The sequence below is a fragment of the Eleutherodactylus coqui genome, chromosome 4, assembly GCF_035609145.1.
Source record: "Eleutherodactylus coqui strain aEleCoq1 chromosome 4, aEleCoq1.hap1, whole genome shotgun sequence".
Classification (NCBI taxonomy): Eukaryota; Metazoa; Chordata; class Amphibia; order Anura; family Eleutherodactylidae; genus Eleutherodactylus; species Eleutherodactylus coqui.
Window position 1 is genome coordinate 202,410,379 of NC_089840.1, and position 21,358 is coordinate 202,431,736.

Below are 21,358 nucleotides of genomic sequence, written 5' to 3' on the forward strand. Positions count from 1 at the left end.
GAATACGGTCATTTGGGTAATAGTTGACCGTTTCTCTAAAATGTCACATTTTGTTCCGCTTTGCAAGTTGCCTAACGCCAAACTTCTGTCTGAAATGTTCATCAAGGAGATTGTTCGGTTACATGGGATCCCCGAGGATATTGTGTCAGATAGAGGGGTTCAGTTCGTCGCTCGCTTCTGGCGAGCTTTCTGTAAAAATCTAAACGTCAATTTGTCTTTTTCCTCCGCTTTCCATCCCGAGAGTAACGGACAAACGGAACGGATGAATCAAGAACTTATCCAGTACCTGCGACTTTTTGTCTCTGATAACCAGTATCAGTGGGCCAACTACTTACCTCTCGCCAAATTTGCTATTAACAACCATGTTAACTCGTCGACCCAATTGTCACCTTTTTTTTGTAACTATGGGCTCCATCCCCGGTTCTCGCTTTCTACTCCTTTTGTCTCGAACAATCCGGCCGCTGACATATCCTCTGAGGAACTTTGCACAGTTTGGGCCCAGGTTCGTAAGAACCTTCAGGGTTCCCAAGAGAAACTGCGTAAATACTCAAATAAAAGATGTACTATCTCTGCACCTTTTGTGGTCGGGGAGCAAGTTTTATTGTCATCCAAGAATCTGAGACTTAAGGTTCCCTCCCTGAAACTTGCTCCTCGGTTCATTGGCCCATTTACTGTTTCGCAGGTTATCAACCCGGTGTCATATATGTTGGCACTTCCTGACTCCTGGAAGGTCCACAAGGTTTTTCACAAAAGCTTGCTTAAGAAGTATGTGACTCCAGTTCTACCCACCCAGAACCCGCCCCCTCCTTCTCTGGTACAGGGGGAACTGGAGTATGAAGTAGAAAGGCTTGTTGATGCCCGACGGGTTAGAGGTGTGCTGCAGTACCTGGTCCACTGGAGAGGATTTGGCCCTGAGGATAGGACGTGGGTCCCTGCCAGGGACGTTCATGCTCCACGCCTAGTCCAGTCATTCCACAGGGCTTTCCCGCTTAAGCCCGCACCTGGCCATGGGGGTCCGGTGTCCCCCCGTAGAAGGGGGGGGTACTGTCAGAACCTGCAACTCTCGGGGCCGCCGTGCCCACACCACCGGTCCTGCCACCCGGGTTACAGGAGTGCGGCATAGGGGAGCCCCGGTTCTGGTGATCTCCCCGGGCCGCTGTAAGACTGGTCGCTGCCGGGTTGCTAGGGAGGCAGCTGGTGCTTCTAGTCACTTGACTACCAGGCTGGCTTCCCTAGTAACTGTCTGTGCAGCAAGACTGGGGGCGTGCCCCCAGCACCTCCCTGATTAGCCCTGCTGCTGTCAGGCTCCCCGCCCCAATCAGCTTCTGGGGCGGGAGCACTGACAGCATTTAAATATGTGTGTTTTCCTTTCAGCCCTTGCCAGTGTTAGTTTGGTTCTCCAGCTGCACCCGCGTTTATCCTGACTACTCTTTGTGACCCCGGCTTTCCTGACACCTGCTTTTGGACTTGACTACGTTTTTGCCTGACCCCTCCGTACTGCGTACCCTCTTGTTGCCAACCCGGATTGTCTGACCATTCTACCGTTGTTTTGTCTCAGTGTCTGTTTGTCTTCCCGTGTCCCGCTTCCCTAGTGAGGGTAGGGACCGCCGCCCAGTTGTCGCCCTGGGGGTTAGCCCAGGGGGGCAAGTAGGCAGGGACAGGGGTTGCGGGATATCTCAGGGACCCCCATATCCCGGACACTGTCCTGACATGCACACTGTGACGTCAGTGTGCACATCTGGACGCCTCCTCCCTTCTACTCTAGCGGAACCAGGGGAGGGGGGACTGAATACCGCTGACTGAATACCGGCAGGGGAGCTGCGGCCCCCCCAGATGGTATTGACTGCTGTGGTGAGCGGCCACTGCCATACGATGCCGGCCATGCTCGCAGGCCACGTTCAACAAGGCAGTGGGATGGATTCGGCCCTCGGGCCTTCTTTTCGAAACATGATATATACCATTGAACACAGTAAAGAGGTCATCTAGAAGTGGATCAAATTTAGCAAAACAGTGACATTTCCAAGAACTAGTTGTCCCTCAAAAAATTGATTAAAAGACCAGAAAAAAATTGGTCTGGGAAGCTGCCAAGAAGCCGATAGCAACAGTAAAGGAACTGAAGGAATTTCTGGCAAGTACTGGTTGTGTAGTGCATGTGACAACCATCTCCCATATTCTTCATATGTATGGGCTGTGGGGTAGAGGGGCAAGGCGGAAGACTTTTATAACAAAGAAAAACATCTAAGCCCGGCTAGGTTTTAGCAAAACCTACATCAAGTCTACCAGAAGTATGTGGAGAACGTGTTATGGTCTGATGAGATCAAGGGGGAACTTTTTGGCCATAATTCCATACCAACGGTAAAGAGGGTGCAAGTAGCATTGGGGCAGTTTCTGTGCTACTGGAAATGGGGCTTTAGTCAAGGTGGAAGGAATTAGGAACAGTTTTAAATATCATTCCATTTTGTCACAAAATCTTCAGGCCTCTGCTGAAAAGCTGAAGATGAGGTCTCATTTTTGACTAAGTCTGCTAAAGAAAACAAAAAACGGGGGGCGTGGCCTAACCGAGCACCAAGATGGCCGCTTGATCTTGGAGCTCCGAGAATCTTCTCTCTCTAAGCAACTAAAAGCATCAGCAGAAGCACCTTTTCTTCTCTGAAAAGATCCTCAGACCCTTCTCCACTGCTTGGGCACCGGCGCCGGTCTGCTTGGCGGCGGTGCAGTCGTTTTAAGGGCTCTACCCTACACGTGGTGCCTGGCTTCCCGCCATAACCGGAGCCCCCCCCTGGACCGCCAGCTTCACCCGAGAGGACTTTGAAACATCACGGAGCCCCCCGGACGGCTGTCGCTGGTTGCCGACAAGCGGAGTTGGCAGAGGTGAGAACCGGAAAGCTACTCACCACCTGTCGCGGTCCGCGGACGCTCCTGTCATCCCCGAAGATCCTTCTCCTCCGTCGGGAGCGGCGGGGGGAGACTAACTGACAGCGTGTCCCGTGCCGCTGCCCGAAGCGGCTCCGGAGATTGCGACCGCGCTCCTGGTTTGCTGGGGGGAACAAGGCTTTACCCTACACGCGGTGCCTGGCCTCCCGCCATAGCCGGAGCCCCCCCTGGACCGCCATCTCCACCAGAGAGGACTTTAAAACATCCCGGAATCCTCCGGACGGCTGTCGCTGGTTGCCGGCAAGCAGGGGTAGCAGAGGTGAGAAACGGAAAGCTACTCACCACCTGTCGCGGTCCGCGGACGCTCCTGTCATCCCCGAAGTTCCTTCTCCTCCGTCGGGAGCGGCGGGGGGAGGCTAACTGACAGCGTGTCCCGTGCCGCTGCCCGAAGCGGCTCCAGAGATTGCGACCGCGCTCCTGGTTTGCTGGGGGGAACAAGTGAGGAGTCTGCCTCACCGGTGAAGCTCGTACCGCTGGCTGCTGCAGTTCCGAGGTCCCGGCAGAGAGTCTTGCAATAACAGAGGCGGTGAGTCGCTTACTATATAAATGAGTTCAGCTCCGCCGGCTATTGAAACCCCACAGAAAAGCGCTGAATACTTCTGTTGTGTCAGGGATGAGGGAAGTCTCTGCTGCTTGTAAACAACCCTAGTCCGTACCGGAGACTCTTAGCCTGCACCCTGCTCCTGTTAAAGACGGAGAAGAGGCTTGCCCTGTCAGGTGAACCCCCTCTGCTGATCAACACCATTTTGGAGGGTCGGTCTAGCCCCCCCCCAGCGCAGTGAAGAGCAGGGGAGAGAGAACGGGGTCTGCTAACTCCTCTTGTTGCCCATAAGCAATAGAATCCCTCTTGTTGCCCATAAGCAATAAAAACAAGGCACTGAACTGCTTTCTTACTCAGGAGCGATCTAAAGAGAGGCTCATTTGTTTTCCCTACTGCTCCCCACGACATCTGTGAACAGATCAAGGAGACATTTAAATCTGGGAAACCCCCCCAAGAACAATCCGTTCTGTAGAAGAACTACCCCTACCAAACATAGAAAACCAAGAGGAGGGGCTTGACTAGATCCGGAGCTTTGTGACCCCAAGCTCTTAAAGGGGGGAGATGAAAAAAAAAAAAAAAAAAAACTTAACTGACTGACTACCAACTACGAATTCGGTTCTGTTACCCCAGCTAAGCGCCGATGCCTCGACGTAAATCTTCCAGAGCTCACGCAGGGCGATTGGAGGAATTTTTTGCCGCGCGGAGCAGCCGCCGACGGGACGCAACGACTGCAGGCCCAGCAACGATGGGCTCACTACAGGAGGAGGGGGAATTTCCAACCTCCCCCTCATCCTCATCCCGGGATCTGTCCCCTGACCGAGCAGACGACCCTGGAAAAAGCAAATCACATAGATCCCTGGGAGACGAGACCTCTCAGATATTACAGATATCAAAAGAAAGTCCCCCCATCAGACAAGCTCACGGAGCTTGTGAAACGGCTCCAGCTTCGCAGAATAAAGGTCCGCATTATGTCTCCCCCTCTGCCAGCCCTCTTAAGCAGCGTCCAAAATTATCGGGAGACCGAGAAGAAAGAACAACTATGCCTCCTGTAAATGACTGTATCTCTACAATGCTTACAAGAGAACAGCCAGCAACAGAAGCCTTTATAAAAGAGATGGTAGTTGCCTTAAGGGACTCCCTACAATCCAACTTCGATTTTCTATCCTCTACATTGAACGGAGATCGACGAAAGAGTCACCCACACAGAAAACAAAATGGGAGAGCTCACGCACTCACACAACGACCTTATCGACTCCCATTACGCTCTAGCAGAAGAAGTAGAGGTGCTCAAGTCCAAATTAGCTGACGCGGAAGACAGAAACCGCCGTAACAATATCAAGTTTAGAGGGATACCAGAATCTGTTCCTCCATCAGAAATCATCAAATATCTACAACAACTAATACAGACTCTACTACCGGACGCTGCACCTATAGATCTGATTATCGACAGAGCCCACAGGCTGCCTAAGCCCAAATTTATCCCGGATACAGCACCAAGAGATATACTAGCACGTATCCACTTTTTCCATATCAAAGAAGCGATTATGCAAACAGCCCGAAAACTTAACCAGCTACCTGCACCATATTCCAATATCCATCTTTACATCGACTTATCGCAAGCCACTCTTCAAGCTAGAAAGAAATTCTTAGCTGTCACTACCACTCTTCGTCAAGAAAAAATCCTATATAAATGGGGTTTTCCCCCGAAACTGATAATCCAAAGAGATGGTGCAAACCATATTCTTCAGAAACCAGAGGATGCGGCTGCCCTCCTGAAAACCTGGGGCATTCGACTTCCTGAAAATATAACTACATCTCCCTCCACGAGAACCAGAGAAGCGGAGAAAAATCGACCTCCACGCAACCAGAACCGCTGAAGCGCTGTAAGCCTACGCTGACAAAGACAAGAATTTGAGAGAAGTTTCCACCTAAGTGAACTTTTCACCCCCCCACAGATGAACAAGACCAAAATCTGTAAGGACTTGTTTCTTTATTTCCTTCTTGAAACATATATTCAAATGTTATTGCATAAGTTGATGCATGTTATTTTCATCCCCACTGTTCTGAGAAGACATACACTATATTCCATGCCATACACTAGCAAAACAGATATTCCGCATGGCGGTTGAGATTCTCTCCATTAACGCAAATGGGCTGAACTCCCCATATAAGCGTTCGTCCCTGTGGAGGGAGGCTTTATCTAACCATGCGGACATACTCTGTGTCCAGGAAACCCATTTTGCTTCCTCGGCCTCTCCAAAAATTTCGCACAAAAAATACCCTAATATCTTCATGGCCTGCGCACCCACTAAAAAAGCAGGTATTTTAATCACCTTGAGAGACACTCTATCCTTAGAAGTCCTACATCTAGAACTAGACCCTAAAGGGAGATATATAATTTTATCTGGAAAACTAAACTCCACTCCCTTTACTATCTTAAACGTCTATGCACCTAATAAGGCGCAGATTCGTTTCTTAAACAAAACCGTAAAGAGACTGAGGAGGCAGGAGTTGGGCAGGCTGATTATATGTGGCGACTTTAACATCACCCCAGATAGACTGATGGACTCATCATCACGTCTGGTCAGGAATGCCCCCTCCCTGCAACCCTGGATTCAAAAAGAAGCATTTTATGATACATTTAGGTGCCTAAATGCCTCATCTAAGGAGTACACGTTCTATTCCCCCCGCCACAGAACCTTTTCGAGAATAGATTTGATCCTCGTAGACAGGTGGTCTTTACCATATGTTTCTGAAGCAAAAATTAACAAGGCAACATGGTCAGACCACGCCTCAATCTCTGCCACGTTCCAATGGAATGGCTGCAGAGAGGGTCCAAGAATCTGGAGAAATAATCTCTTTCTGATGAGAAATCCCCAAAACTCCAAAGACATAGCAAAAGCTTTGGAAGAATTCTTCCAAATCAACGCAACCCCTGAAATGTCGCCACTATCAATCTGGAACGCTCACAAGGCCTTTATTAGAGGAATACTTATCAAATTGAGTGCCAAACAAAAAAGAGAAAAAACAACCCAGACAAACGAAACCCTCTCACAAATCTCATTAGCTGAGCAACATATCCGCGACCACCCCACATATGAGGCACATGAAAATCTATTTAAACTTAGACAAAAACTGCGCAAGCTTCTTATGGAAAACTATGATAAGGCAATGAGAACTTTACGCATAAACTACTACGCCTCGATAAACAAACCTTCTAGAATTATGGCTAATTTAGTTAAAAAGAAAATCCAAAAGTCCAAAATCCCATTTGTATATAGCCTAGATGACAAAAAAGAAAAAATTTCCCACCCGAAACAGATAGTCGAAATTTTTCGACTATATTATGCAAAACTCTATAACCTCAAGGACGACACATCCACCCCACAACCAACCCCACAAAAAATCGCATCCTTCCTCCGAGATCTCGACTTACCTTCTCTCTCAAAAGATCAAATAGATAAACTAAATGAACCTATAACAGCATCAGAAACATCTGAAGCAATTACAACGCTAAAGACACAAAAATCTCCAGGCCCGGACGGGTATTCAAACGAATACTATAAACAATTTTCAACCCACCTAGTGCCCTATATGGTCCCCGCTTTCAATTTAGCAATCTCACAAAGTAAACTCCCAGAAGAAATGCTAGAAGCCACAGTCGTCACCATACCTAAACCAGGCAAAGACCCCACGGCACCAACCAACTTTAGACCAATTTCTCTTTTAAATTCTGACACAAAAATCTACGCAAAAATAATAGCTCATAGATTACTTAAGATCCTCCCCGAATTAATACACACCGACCAAGTTGGGTTCACAAAAGGCAGACAAGCCCCTGACGGCACCCGAAGAGTATTAAACCTCCTTAATAAAATAGATTCATCTCACTCCCCATCTCTACTGCTAGCCTTAGATGCCGAAAAGGCTTTTGATAGACTCCACTGGGGCTATCTTTTCTCAGTTCTCGAAAAATTTGGATTTTCAGGTCATATTATACAAGCAATTAAAGCCTTATACTCGACTCCCAAAGCTAGAATTCTAATTGACGGTACATTATCTGCCCCCTTTGATATCACAAATGGCACCCGCCAGGGATGCCCACTGTCCCCACTAATCTTTACGTTAATGATGGAACCCCTTGCAGAGCATATTAGAATAAACCCCCATATCCACGGCATACACACAAAATCTCGACAACATAAAATAAACTTATTTGCAGACGATGTCTTATTAACGCTAACAAAACCCACAACTTCCCTACGTGCAGCATACTCGATTCTAGATCAATTTTCAAAGGTCTCTTTCTATAAACTAAATACTAGCAAATCACAGATACTAAGTATATATGTAAACGAAAAGTTAAAAGCAGAATTGCAACGAGAGTTTCCTTTCCAATGGCAACCCAAAAGCATCCCTTACTTGGGGATCCAATTATGCTTTCCCCTGAAGGAACTAGCACTCACAAACTACCTGTCCATTTGGAAAACCATACAAGATGATTTAGACAATTTCAAAAAACAACAGACCACCTGGTTAGGACGTATAGTACTTTACAAGATGATGATTCTCCCGAAGCTTCTGTACTATTTTAGAACTCTTCCTATTCCTACCCCAAGAATGATATTCCAAAAACTTCAAACACAACTGACCAAATACGTTTGGGAAGGTAAACCGCCAAGAGTCTCTCTATCAACCCTAGCTCTCCACAGCTCTCAAGGAGGAGCTGGTCTCCCAAACCTCAATGCATATAAAAACGCCATTATCCTAAACCAATCATTAGCATGGCTAGCGAGACCAACAACGATTAGCTAGCCTAGCTTAGAGGCAGAGGAGATCAGCCCTAAACCCCTTAACTCCTTACTATATGCAAAAATCCTCGCCGCCTTCTCTCCTCAATTACGCTCCAGGGCTAACCTTCCTCCTTTGCCGCTAACTATGTCGGCAACATTACAAGCATGGAGTGAGTTAGCTAAGTCCTCAGACAAAGCAAAATCCTTTAACTTGAATAAGATTCCTATTGATTGCTTGGGATTCTTTACCTGAGGGCCACCAGAGGTGCAAATATGCTAGAAACACACATAAAAGTAATAAGATTCCTATTGATTGCTTGGGATTCTTTATAACAGATCTCCAGATGCTCCCATGGATTAAAAAAGGAATAAAACATATCTCAGATCTAATTCCTAGAAGAGCCATAAAATCCTTTGGATCCTTAATAAAAGAATTTAACTTACCTGAGGAAGATGCACTTAAATACTTTCAAATTAGATCATTCCTCCAAACGTACCAACTACAAAACATAACCGTACCATGGGGGATTTACAGAGGTCTTGAAGGAGTTTGGCAGACAAATACTTCAAAAACCAGATTCTTTTATGACCACCTAGCGGGAAACTTAAAAACTGGAAAGAAGTGCCATCTCTTAAGTTGGGAAAAAGATCTGGGAATCGAAATATCAATCGAAGAATGGACAGATACATTTAAATGGGCAAACAGGGCCACCAGAGGTGCAAATATGCTAGAAACACACATAAAAGTAATAACAAGATGGTACTTCACACCACTTAAACTCAAGACCCTCCGTCTGTCCGAAGAGGCGCTGTGCTGGAGAGGCTGTGGTGAGGAGGGCTCCCTTCTTCATATATTCTGGCTATGCCCACGGATTTCCTCCTTCTGGAGAGATGTATTTATTCTCCTCAAAAATACAACAAAATCTAATTTATCAAATCTCCCAGGTACGGCCCTCCTGCTTCTAAACTTGAAACATCTTAGTCCCCCTATCAGGCTCCTGATGGTTCACATACTCCTAGCGGCAAAACTTCTCATAGCAAGACGATGGAGATCAAATGAAGTTCCAACAATCGAAGACCTAATCCACATGGTTTCTGAGCACAGTATCTTTGAAAAAGTTTTGGCCCTCAGAAACAACAACACAGTAAAGTATGATTCGGTATGGAATATGTGGCTCCTAAACCACCCAACATGATGTCTTCTCTCTGTTATGTTTTTGTTCCACCACTCTGTTAACCCCCCATATGTTTTAACCCACATTCCAGTCTCAGAGTAATCTGGAGACTGTTACTATGCTACACGGATACTACTAAGTTTCTATTTGCAGAAATAAAAAATTAAAAGAATCTCAGGTTAATAAAGAGAACATACAAGGTTATATTGAAAACAAAAAACTACGTACACCACTGTAAAGACTGTAACAGATTTTTATGAAAACTCTACTGTATTGGAAAATGTATGCCTCCTTGTTTCATAATGCAAATAAAAATTGAATGGTTAAAAAAAAGAAAACAAAAAACAAATAAAACCAAATGGAAATACTCTCTGGTAACTGCAAGCCAATCTGAATATGCTCAAAGTGTATTTTGTTTTCTGTCATTTAAAAGGACTGTCCAGTTGTCATTTAAAAAATGATATACTAGCAAGAAAAAGTAAGTGAACCCCTCAGAATTATTTGGATTTCTTTAGTCAACTATAGAAAAACACAATAATTGTACCGTTCATGTATTTATTGCAAATAAGAAAGATGGAACAATACCTCTGCAGCGCCACCTACTGGATGGCAGCATTCCTGCAAATCAATCTCTGACGACCTTTTATACAAGTCCTTAAAACAGTAATTGAGAATTGAAAACCAAACCAGAAAACCATGCGCAGACAGCTATTTCGGGGTGTTTGCCCCTCATCAGTGTGCTGTAGGTTTCCAGCTTGGCTAGTGAGAGGCCTGTGACATGGGTCGGGAGGGGTATCGTCTTTATTGAGCACATTGAGTAAATATTCACAGTCCTGGGATAAAAAGTAAGTGGACCTCCTTAATAGCCCTACATAGCAGAACTCTGCACTAATAATTTTCATCACAGACTTGGCCCTCTCTTTGACCTCCTCATACCTCACAAACTGAAAATTCAGTGCCTCCCATTCACAGGTTACCTACTTGTCTTGCCCTCTCTCTGTTGGTGTAATTCCAAACTTTGGCCGGAGACCACCTACTCTTATCCATCTGTACTTTTGGCCTGGGACAGCTCATAGAATCCCATGTCTTCCAATGACACTCTCTGCATTCCAGAATCCCAAAGTATCTGTCAATTACTTCCTCCTCTTCCTGCAACTTAACATGGAGAAAATTGAATTCATCATTTTTTCTCCGCCTCACTAAGCTTGCCCAGAGCAAACAGTTACAGTTCAGTTTAAAATATGAGCATCTAGAAGTAGTTGACATTTTGCTGCAAAACTCGGCATGCAGTTACATCTCAGACAGATATGCAAATTATTAGAGTTGTGATATGACTAGATAAATAGTCTTGCCCCATCAGGTCCTAAAAGTAATTCCATCCTTGGCCTATAAAAAGGCCCTCAGAGACCAAGAGTGTAGTCAAACTTTTTTTGAAACTTCTGTAAAGCTTGTTGACCACTAGATGCCTTTACGATGCAATCAAAGAGATTTTGCCCAGTTAGAGTCTAAGAGGCGGCGCATTATGGAATGTGAGAAGCTGGATGGTCATATCGACAAATTGCTTGCCACCTGGTCTATTCTGTGGAGACTGTTAAGAGGTATTGAGACTTGTGAGTTCATAAGGGTACGCACACAGGGCAACCGGGCTCAAGATGTGTTGAAAAACCACCAGTAGAAAGGATCGTCTGATCATCCGAAAGCATGAGCAGCTCCAACTATTTCGTTGTCCACTATCCAGAGACAGGTGGCACTATTGTTACAGGACCCTGTGTCTGTCAGAACTATTTCCAGGCAGTTGGCTGAACTATATTTGCTCTCATGGTGCCCATTATGTGTATTGCCTTTGACACCCACTCACCGTCACCTCCATTTACAGTGGTCTCATGAACAACGGAACTAGACTCCTACAGAGTGGAACCAGGCTGTCTTCAGCAATTAAACAAAGTTTAGTCTGGGCATTGATGATGTGCTCATGTATGGAGACCTAGGGGTGAGCACCACAATCCTACCTTTGCTGTGAAGCGGCACACTGGCCACACTGCCGCTATGATAGTCTGAGGGGTACATACAACAGTTGGTCAGCCATAGTATTGGTATGAGGGACAATGACAGCTCAGCAATATGTTCAGGACATCCTGCGCCCACATGTGTTCCTCTCATGCAGCTTTCAGGAGGCATTTTCCAGCAGGATAATGCTTGGCCACACACAGCAAGGGTATCACAAGAATGCCTCCACAACATTGTCACACTTCCATGGCTGCCCAGTCACCAGATTTATTGCTAATAGAACATGTATGGGACCATCTGGGATGCCAAATTCAAAAGCCTATGAGTTTGCATGATCTAGAGGCTCAGGAATCGAAAATGTGGACCAATATAATTCAGGATACAATATGTAACTTGCATGCCTGCCTGTATGACATCTTATATCCAAGCTTAAGGCGGTACAACAGGGTACTAGAGCCTCCATGCCTGCCCGTATTACTGAAGGTACTTGTATCCAAGCTTTAGGTGGTACAACAGGGTAGTAGAGCCACCATGCTTGCCCATATCACATCTTGTATACAAGCTAAAGGGCAGTAGAACAGGGTACTAGAGCCTCAATGCCCACTCATATCACATCTTGTATCCAAGCTAGAGGCAGTAAAACAGCGTACTAGAGACTCCATGCCCCCGTATCACATCTTGTATCCAAGCTAGAGGCAGCTCCAATGGAGTACTACAGCCTCCATGCCACCTGTATTACATCTTGTATCCAAACTTTAGGTGGTACAACAGGATACTAGAGCCTCCATGTCTCCCATATCACATCTTGTATTTAAGCCAGAGGCGGCACAACAGGGTACTAGAGCCTCCATGTCTCCCATATCATATCTTGTATTTAAGCTAGAGATGGTACAACAGGGTACTAGAGCCTCCATGCCGCCCATATCACATCTTGTATCCAAGCTAGAGATGGTACAACAGGGTACTAGAGCCTCCATGCCAGCCTGTTTCACATCTTGTATCCAAGCTAGAGACAGTACAACAGGGTACTAGAGCCTCCATGCCCTCCCGTATCACATCTTGTATCCAAGCTAGAGGTGTTACAACATGGTACTAAAGCCCCCATGCCCTCCCGTATCACATCTTGTATCCAAGCTAGAGGTTGTACAACAGGGTACTGAAGCCCCCATGCCTGTTGTATCACATCTTGTATCCAAGCTAGAAGCTTAGCAATTATTCATAGCTCAACTCTCATTTGTTATAGCGCTGAGGTAAAATGAAAGCTGCGCCGTGATTGGTTGCTATGGGCAACACAGACAGACTTTCTTTTAGATAGCTTTTATAACAGGGTGGTGCTGAGCTATTTTACGGTGATCCACTCTGTCTTTACACAGACAGCTCTGATACATACACAGGACAAGCCATAATTTGTATATGTACACTACAAAAACACAGCTCCTCTGTTGCAAGGATATAACACTCCCACAGCTCTGCTACATCCAGCACCAGAGAGTACAGATAGTCCCCGACATACGAACATTCGAGTTACGAATTTCTGTACATACGAACAAGGTCGTCCTCAAGCGCCTATGGCTAATTCGCATGGCGGCAGAGTGGTGGCAGCAGCGAGCAGGAGCCGCGCCTGCTGCAAACAGTAGCTCTCTCTTACTGTACCCACGTAGTTTCAGTACAACGAGTGTTGTGAACTCCAAACATGTCGGGTGCCAAGCGCAAAGGAAGTGGTGATGCTGGAATTTCTAAAAAACGCAGGCCATCACAATGCAAACAAAGGCTGACATCATAAAAAGAGTGGGGCGTGGTGAGAAGATGTTTGATGTTGCTCGCTCATACCAGATGAATCGTTCTACCATCGGTACCATTCTGAAGAGCAAGGATAGGATCATGGAACATGTGAGAAGTTTAGTGCCTATGCACTCTACTATTATTAGTAAGAAACGTGGAAAAGTGATAGAAGAACTTGAAAATCTTCTGAGCATTTGGATGGAGGATTGTCATCAGAAAAGAAAGCCACTAAACTTAATGCTGATTCAAGAGAAGGCTTTAAGTCTTTTTGAAGATGTAAAGACAAAATATGGGGAAGAAACAGCAGATGTGACCTTTACTGCAAGTCATGGATGGTTTAACCGCTTCAAGGCACGTAATAACCTCCATAACATAAAGGTGACAGGAGAGGCGGCAAGTGCAGATACGGTAGCATCCCAGCAGCCCAGGAGTTCCCCGCTACACTTAAGGAAATTATTAAAGAAGGTGCGTTTTCACCTCAGCAAATATTTAATGTTGACGAAACAGGCCTTTATTGGAAAAAGATGCCAGACAGAACCTACATCAGTAAGGAAGAGAAGTCTATGCCTGGCTTCAAACCCGCAAAGGGCAGACTGACGCTACTGCTTGGCGGAAATACCGCAGGAGATATGAAGATCAAGCCATTGTTAGTGTATCATGCTGAAAACCCAAGAGCCCTGAAAAATATAGCTAAGGCCTCACTTCCTGTTGTGTGGAAGAGTAACTGAAAAGCCTGGGTCACTCTTGCTATGTTTCAAGACTGGTTTTATCACCATTTCATCCCCGAGGTGGAACGGTACTGCCGGGATAAGAAGATTCCCTTCAACCTTCTTCTCCTTTTAGATAATGCACCGGGCCACCCTCCTTTCCTGGTTGACTTTCATGCAAATGTGAAGGTAGTTTTCCTGCCACCCAACACTACCTCCCTACTCCAGCCAATGGAGCAGGGGGCCATTGCAACCTTCAAGAAATACTATCTCCGTCGCACGTTTCATTAGGCACTGAAGGCAACTGAGGGTGAGTCTGGGATGACATTGCGTGAATTTTGGAAGAACTTCACTATCTGTAATGCCATAAAGAACATTGATGCTTCATGGTGTGAAATTACAACGGCCACCATGAATGGGGTTTGGAAGAAACTGTGCCCCATGTTTGTCCACGATTCCCCTAGTTTAGCGAAGCTACAGGCAGAAGAACAAAATGTAGTCGAGAACTTAGTGAGCATCAGCGAGAAGCTTGACCTTCATCTTGAGGAACAGGACTTCCATGAATATTTTGCTGTGCACAACCAGGAGCTGACAAATGAAGATCTCATGGAACTGGAAAACCAGAGGAAGGAGGAAGAAAAAGAGGACGAACTAGAAGTGGAACCAGCACCGAAGCATTTCCAGACCAAGATGATGGCAAAGGCATTTCAAATGATTGAAGACTCTCTGGCACTCTTTGAATCACAGGACCCAAATGTGGAATGGTACACCAAGGTTGCAGCATCTGTCCACGATGCACTTCATTGCTACCGTGCCATATACGATGAGAAAAAGGCGGCTACCACCCAGGCATCCTTAGACCGGTTCTTTAGGAGGATGGAAAGATGCGATGAGTCTCATCATGACGCTGAACCAGTGCCATTGACGTCAGGTGTTACAGCATCCACGCCAACATCTTCTCACCCTCCCTCTAATGTTGACGTCCCATTACCACTGAGTGCTGATGACTCATCCTCTCCAATTGTTGATGCATCATTGTCTCCCATTTCTGCTGCTCCATCATCGCCCAGCGTCTCCTCCACTTCCAGTCAGTAATTTCCCACAGAAAGCCAGTCCAGGTACTCCAGCTGTGTCACCTTATCAAGGTAAGATCCTATTTTTGTTACTATTTTTACACCCAATGATTCTATTACTTGAATGTGCATTGAAGTAATAGATTCGGACATACAAACAAAATGGACTTACGAACAGGCTCCTGGAACAGAACCTGTTCGTAAGTCGGGGACTAACTGTACTACAGATGCTGATCAACCCCGGGTCATATGGTTGTTGACTCCTCCCACACTGATGACATCATCACAGGTCCTGGAAGCTGCTGTCCAGTGCTACAGGTGGGGGTCTGTGAGTCCCCTCTTAACCCTTCACTATCTTTGTGAGATGCCCTAGTGGTTGTCCTCCCCTCAGGATGACGATGGGGGTTATCTTTCTGTTGGCATCCCTTCCTCCTCTCCTCCCCTCCCGCAGCAGCCACACACTGCCGGACGGCCGCATGATTGGTAACCAGCCAATCATGCACTCAGCGTGCAATCTGTATATGGCGGGACAGGGGCCGGGTCACGATTGCAACCTGTGCGACCCCTAGCCGTCTGCCTATGCTGCTGATGCTTCCCAACACACGATCTCCAATCTTCACAAGTTCACCTTCTCTTTATTCATAACAAAGTCTGTAAGATTTCTCCGATGCATACTCCATACCTTGGAACTTATTGCCTCAACCAAACTCCCCCCACACCTTCACAACATTCCAGAGCAACCTGGAAATCCGCCTCTTCAGAAAATCCTACATCCCTGCTACCACTACACTAATATATGAGCAGCTTCTACGCTCACCTAGTTTCTCCTTCACCTTTCCCTTCTTGGATGTAACCTATAATGGGTAGTGTCCTCTGTACCAGTCTGCCACTCATTTCTCTTCATGTTTCTTGTACTTGATCTTGTGTTATGTACTATACTTAAGCTAAAATTAATGGAGCTTTAAAATAACCAACCTGCTAAAACTGAACCATACGTAACCATCCTAAAGCTGAGCTATACGTAACCATCCTAAAGCTGAGCTATACGTAACCATCCTAAAACTGAACCAACTGATGCAAAAGAAATTCTATGCGGATGTTATTGTAAAATATTCTGTGTATTTTTTTGTAAAGCTGAATAGTAACAGTAGAGAGAATGTCTGTGTAGTTATTAGGATGGTTGGGTATATGTCAGTTTCCGTGACTTCTCTGTTGAACAGATTACTCCTTACCTCGTTTACATCTAAATAAGAGAGCGCCAAGAGTGTAAAAAATTGAGAATGTAACAAGGAGCACGTAAATATATGCTAAACTTTAAAGGGGTTGCAAAGGATCATAAAAACTTGGCTGTTTTCTTCCTAGAAAAGCGGCACAGCTGATAGGTCACTTCTAGTATTTTACCTCTGCTTCTTTGAAATGAATGGGAACTGCTTAAGCCTGCGGGCGGGTATAGCACTGCACTGTTTTGGGAAAAAAGCAGCAGTGTTTTCCTGTACAACTTCTTTAAGGTTAAAACAAACTCTTCTCATTTAGATAACTGCTTGTGAATAGATTCATGGTGTTGGTCTAGCTGAATCTGATCGATACATTTAATAATAAATAGTCTTTTAGTGTTTGCTGAGAACATTGAATTTACAATTTTCTAATATCCTGGAAATAAACTGGAAATGTAAATTGTAAATCCATAAACTATGTTAAAAATGTATTAAAATGTGTCAGGATGTGATGTAACTGGACACGAGCGTCCGTGCAGCTTCTCTCTAGTTGGAGTGCAAACAAATAAAGAAACAAAGTCAGCCCTTCCCAACTATAAACCTATAACTTGCATTTTTATGGGTTTAGTATATATATATATATATATATATATACATATATATATATATATATATATATATATATATATATATACATATTAGTAATGTATCTTCCTGATAACACATGTATATGAGTGCTGTTGCCATGTGTCTCTGTTTAGTTGCAGCCGCAGTTTAACGTACACCCGTAGGGCCCATTTATACGGCCGTAGGCATTTTACATGTGCCCGCCGGTGCCGTAAAAACGCCTGAATAGCAAAGGGCCCGGCACATATACCCCGAGATCGCAATGCCGTGACGCCTGGGGAGACATTCCCCCTTCGTTCCCCTCGCCGGGTCACCTCCTCTCTCCTCCCCTCCGTCTGTTTGCAATGGGAGGGGGAGGGACGGGGGCAGAGCTAAGCTCCTGCCCCTCCCACCCCTTATCCGCAGCCAGCAATGGGAGGGGGCAGAGCGGACAAAACTTAGCTCTGCCCCCATCCTACCCCCTACAATTGCAAACAGCAGCAAGGAGCAGAGAGGTGAAGAGAAGAGGGAGGGAGTTTAGCAGTCACACTGCTAAACTCCCTCCCACCTCCTTCTCCTGCAGCTGTCATTGGCTTCCATAGGAATCTATGTAGCTGCCACCCTTGGCGTAAAATCACCCGGTTGGGCGCTTTTACGCTGCGGAAATACACTCCTGGGCTCTGATGCATTGTAAGCCAGTGCATCAAAGGGGCAGCATATATCGACCAGGCATGAAAACCCGTCCGATATACGCCCATGTGAATAAGCCATAGATTTATAGTTAGGAAGTGCTGAGTGAAGTAAAGACTATGGACACCTTGGGGAGATAAATCCCTTTTTAACTTAAATACATGTATTTTGGGTTGACAATTATGTTTACAATAGAGTTTAATTAACAATGTTGCCCAGTTTGTCTTCTGTAGCGTCTACACATCACTGTGAGGCCCTTTTACGCTGCAAGATAAAGTGGAACACTATACAACAAGCAGTGACGCAGCGACCGGATGTAGCTCACTTGACGTGCATTTACACTGAGTAATAATTGGGTAGTTCCGATTGGTCATTGGATCATGAATACACCTCAGTCATCCCTTCTGCTCCTCCTTTCTAGCCTGCAAATCATTATGACGTCTGTTTATATGAAAGGATTTGCCGCAAACAAAGAATTATTTTTTTGGTCTGCATGAAAGATACGATCAGCGAGAATATGACAATTTGTCGCTGATCGTTTGGTCATTGAATGTGCTTACGCCTTAAGTTTATTGAGAAAATAAAAAGCAACGCTGACGCTCAAAAATCACGAGAACAAAGCCGTGATTTTCTCTCAGCAAAATCGCGATCGCCTGTATGAAACTAGCCTTAGGCTACCTACACACGGGCAAGCACGATATCGCAAGTCATCAACCTGTATTTCCTCTTGCGCATGTTTCCTACGTAATTGCGGATCGGAAGGGTTTTTCATTGATTTCAGTGGGAAACCTCGCATCACACTTGTATGCACATCGCATGACATGCAATGTATTTAAGGTCCCATTGAAATCAATGGGTGATGCAATCTGAGGAATGCAAAAAAATAGAACATGCCACCATTTTTTCCCTCACCACATCACAGAGAGGGAGAACGTTACTCATGTGTATGACTCCATTCAAAAATGGAGTTCATATTTGTGCGAGATTTCCAGACATGTGAAACTGGCCTTTTGTACAAACAATGCACAGGTGCTGATACATATCCTTCATCATTGCTTCAACTTGAATGCGAATATGGGTCAATTTATTTAACTGTAGCACCTGACCCAATAGCAGTGCTCGAAGATGGCGCAATAACTGAGGTGGACAACAGCAGTAACAGGAAAAAACTTTATTGCACAGAAGACTCAAAGCATAGCAATCATTCACAATGGATATAAGCTTGATTGTTACATAGTCTGTATGAGGCTTCTTTTACACGGCCGGCCGATATGCGCTACATTGGGGGACCAAAAACCGGTGAACGGGTGCACAAATCAAACTTTTGTGCGCCCGTTCAAATGGCCTGGTGAGGCTGGCGCAAATACGCCGACCTCACCAGGCCATCTCCCATTTCCTCTCCCTCCCCATCGCAGGCTCACCTCTCTTCCTCCTCGTATGTTCTGTGCAATGGGAGGGGGCAGGATGGGGTGGGGCTAAGTGCCGGTCCGCCCCATCTCCTCCCATTAATGGCTATGGACAAGGGGTGGGGCGGACCGGCGCTTGGCTCTGCCCCCTCCCATTGCACAGAACGAGCAGGGAGGAGGAGAGTTGAGCTACTAAACTCACTACCACCTATGGCTGCTGCCATGGACTCCCATAGGAGCCCATTCAGCAGCTGATGTATTCCGGCCCAAAAGATAGTTCCAGGACATAAAAATGCCCGGCGCTATATTGGCTTTGGCTGGGCGTTTTTATATCTCAGAAATACGCCCATGTGATCTGATGCATTGGAATCCAATGCATCGGATCACAGCGCATATTGGCTGGCCGTGAAAATGGCCGGCTGATATGTGCTCATGTGAAAGAAGCCTAAGGCACATAACTTGGTGGTTATAATACCGACTATGTAACAATCAAGTTGACAGGTCATATGTTCTTCTTACTTTCATTTCCTCTTCTATTTCACATGCAGGTCTTGCTTTGGTAACGATGAAAGGATTGCAGTGACCCCCCCCTTTCCAAATATAGCAGCCCCTTCATACTCATGATCCATGAGAATCCCAGCCATCTGACCAGCACCAATCACAAACTGATATTACATCCAGGCTATATGTGAGTATTATTACACCAGACTTCTGTAAAGTAGATTTTACTATCACACACAGAAATAGAAAAAATGACTCAGACCAAGTACAATAAGTTAAATAATGTAATATTTATTATTTGTGTATAATATGTGTTTTTGGTTGTTACCTCCCATCACTCACGAAGAGGGAACAGCAACACGCAGGACAGGAAAAAACCCCTGTGGAGGAAACCTGTAGGGAAACCATGGCTGCTGTACTGCCCTTCCTCCGGGCATACTAAGGGAGGGTAACACTATAAAATGTGTGCGAGGTGACGGTGTGTGACTATCTATGGTGACTGCATGTGACTATCTACAGTGACTGCATGTGACTATCTACAGTGACTGCATGTGACTATCTACAGTGACTGCATGTGACTATCTACAGTGTGTTGGTATGTATCGATGTTTATTGAATGTGTTTATTGCTATACAGTGTGTATGAGTATAAGCCATCAATGTATGAGAGTGTATATGTGCATGTGTGTGTCTATAAAAAGAATATCGGTCTTCATCAGTTGAGGTTGCTGTCGGGATCCTCTTCTGCTTGGCAGAATTTCCTCAACGCTGGATACCGGCGGAGGATCTTACAGAGCAGGCAGTATGGATGTTGGAACCGTTTGTGGCTGATGATGAAGTCTTCCTCGTCCATCCTGAATATGGGAATAGCCAAGCTGTGATCGTTCTGCCGCTCTCTTGTCCATGTCCAATGGGAAGGGGCTTCTGCCATGACCTAGAATTAAACAGTGTATGAATATCATTATCACCGCAGACTCTTCATCAAAGTCTGAAGTATTTTGCATTATTTCTACTTACCAGGTCACAGGTAGTCCGATCCACCCAAGCTCTAAATCCCATTCGGAGGAGCAGCTGGTTCCGTTGATGGAAAAGTACTTCTGTATTCTCCATCCAGGTGTCTCCTAAGGCCCAGGGGTAGATTTGCCACCGAAAAGGGAGTTCCTCTTCCATCTGATTGGCTAAGAACCTGGCAGAAAAAATTAAACAAGATGATAGAACAGAAGAGTGTAACTTGGATTACCAGAATAAGAAAGAAAGACCATGAGAAAAGGGGAGCTAATAAACACTAAAACAAGCTATGGAGTCCTGGAGTCTTCTCCATATTTCACTTGGTGTCCTGTTACTTGTTTTAGTATTCACCTTTATATGTATATATGAGCCTGTAAATACAGATCTGGTAAAATAAAAGCAACTTACAGAGCTGGGAAGAAGTTCTTTCTATATTCCTCGGTACGCAGTCCGGCTCTTCTGAAGTACACGAGGACCATCGCCAGGAGGTACTGGTGGGAGGAGAAGGACAGTGAGAGGCTGCGACTGCTAACAAGTACAGAATATAACTACTCTGTATGGTTAAATCTCATTGTTACATCTAATAATGACTATTGGTTATATAGTGTGGTGTATCTCCAGACCTATCATATTAGCATAAGTCCCTATATGTATGTATGGTGGATATTCTGTAATATTACCTTGTCAGATATTTTCATACAGCCATCACAGGCGAGGAACACCCAGAAGTATTTCTCTTCTAGAAAAAAAAAGAAATATCAATATTTCATCAATAAATGTATCAATTTGTTTAGTGACTGCAGTGACGTTACAACATTTCCTCTGGCCCATAACACTGAAATAAGCCGCAGCGCTGGAGTTATTGCAGTGAATGAATTCTGTGATAAAATCCACAGTATTTCAGCAACAAATAGAGCAGCGT

The 21,358-nt window shown here is 45.3% G+C and overlaps 1 pseudogene; it reads left to right on the plus strand.

Annotated features, from left to right (window-relative positions):
• Positions 1-13,208: 13,208 nt before the first annotated feature.
• On the plus strand, positions 13,209-15,034 carry LOC136626574 (tigger transposable element-derived protein 1-like; annotated as a pseudogene).
• Positions 15,035-21,358: the final 6,324 nt, after the last annotated feature.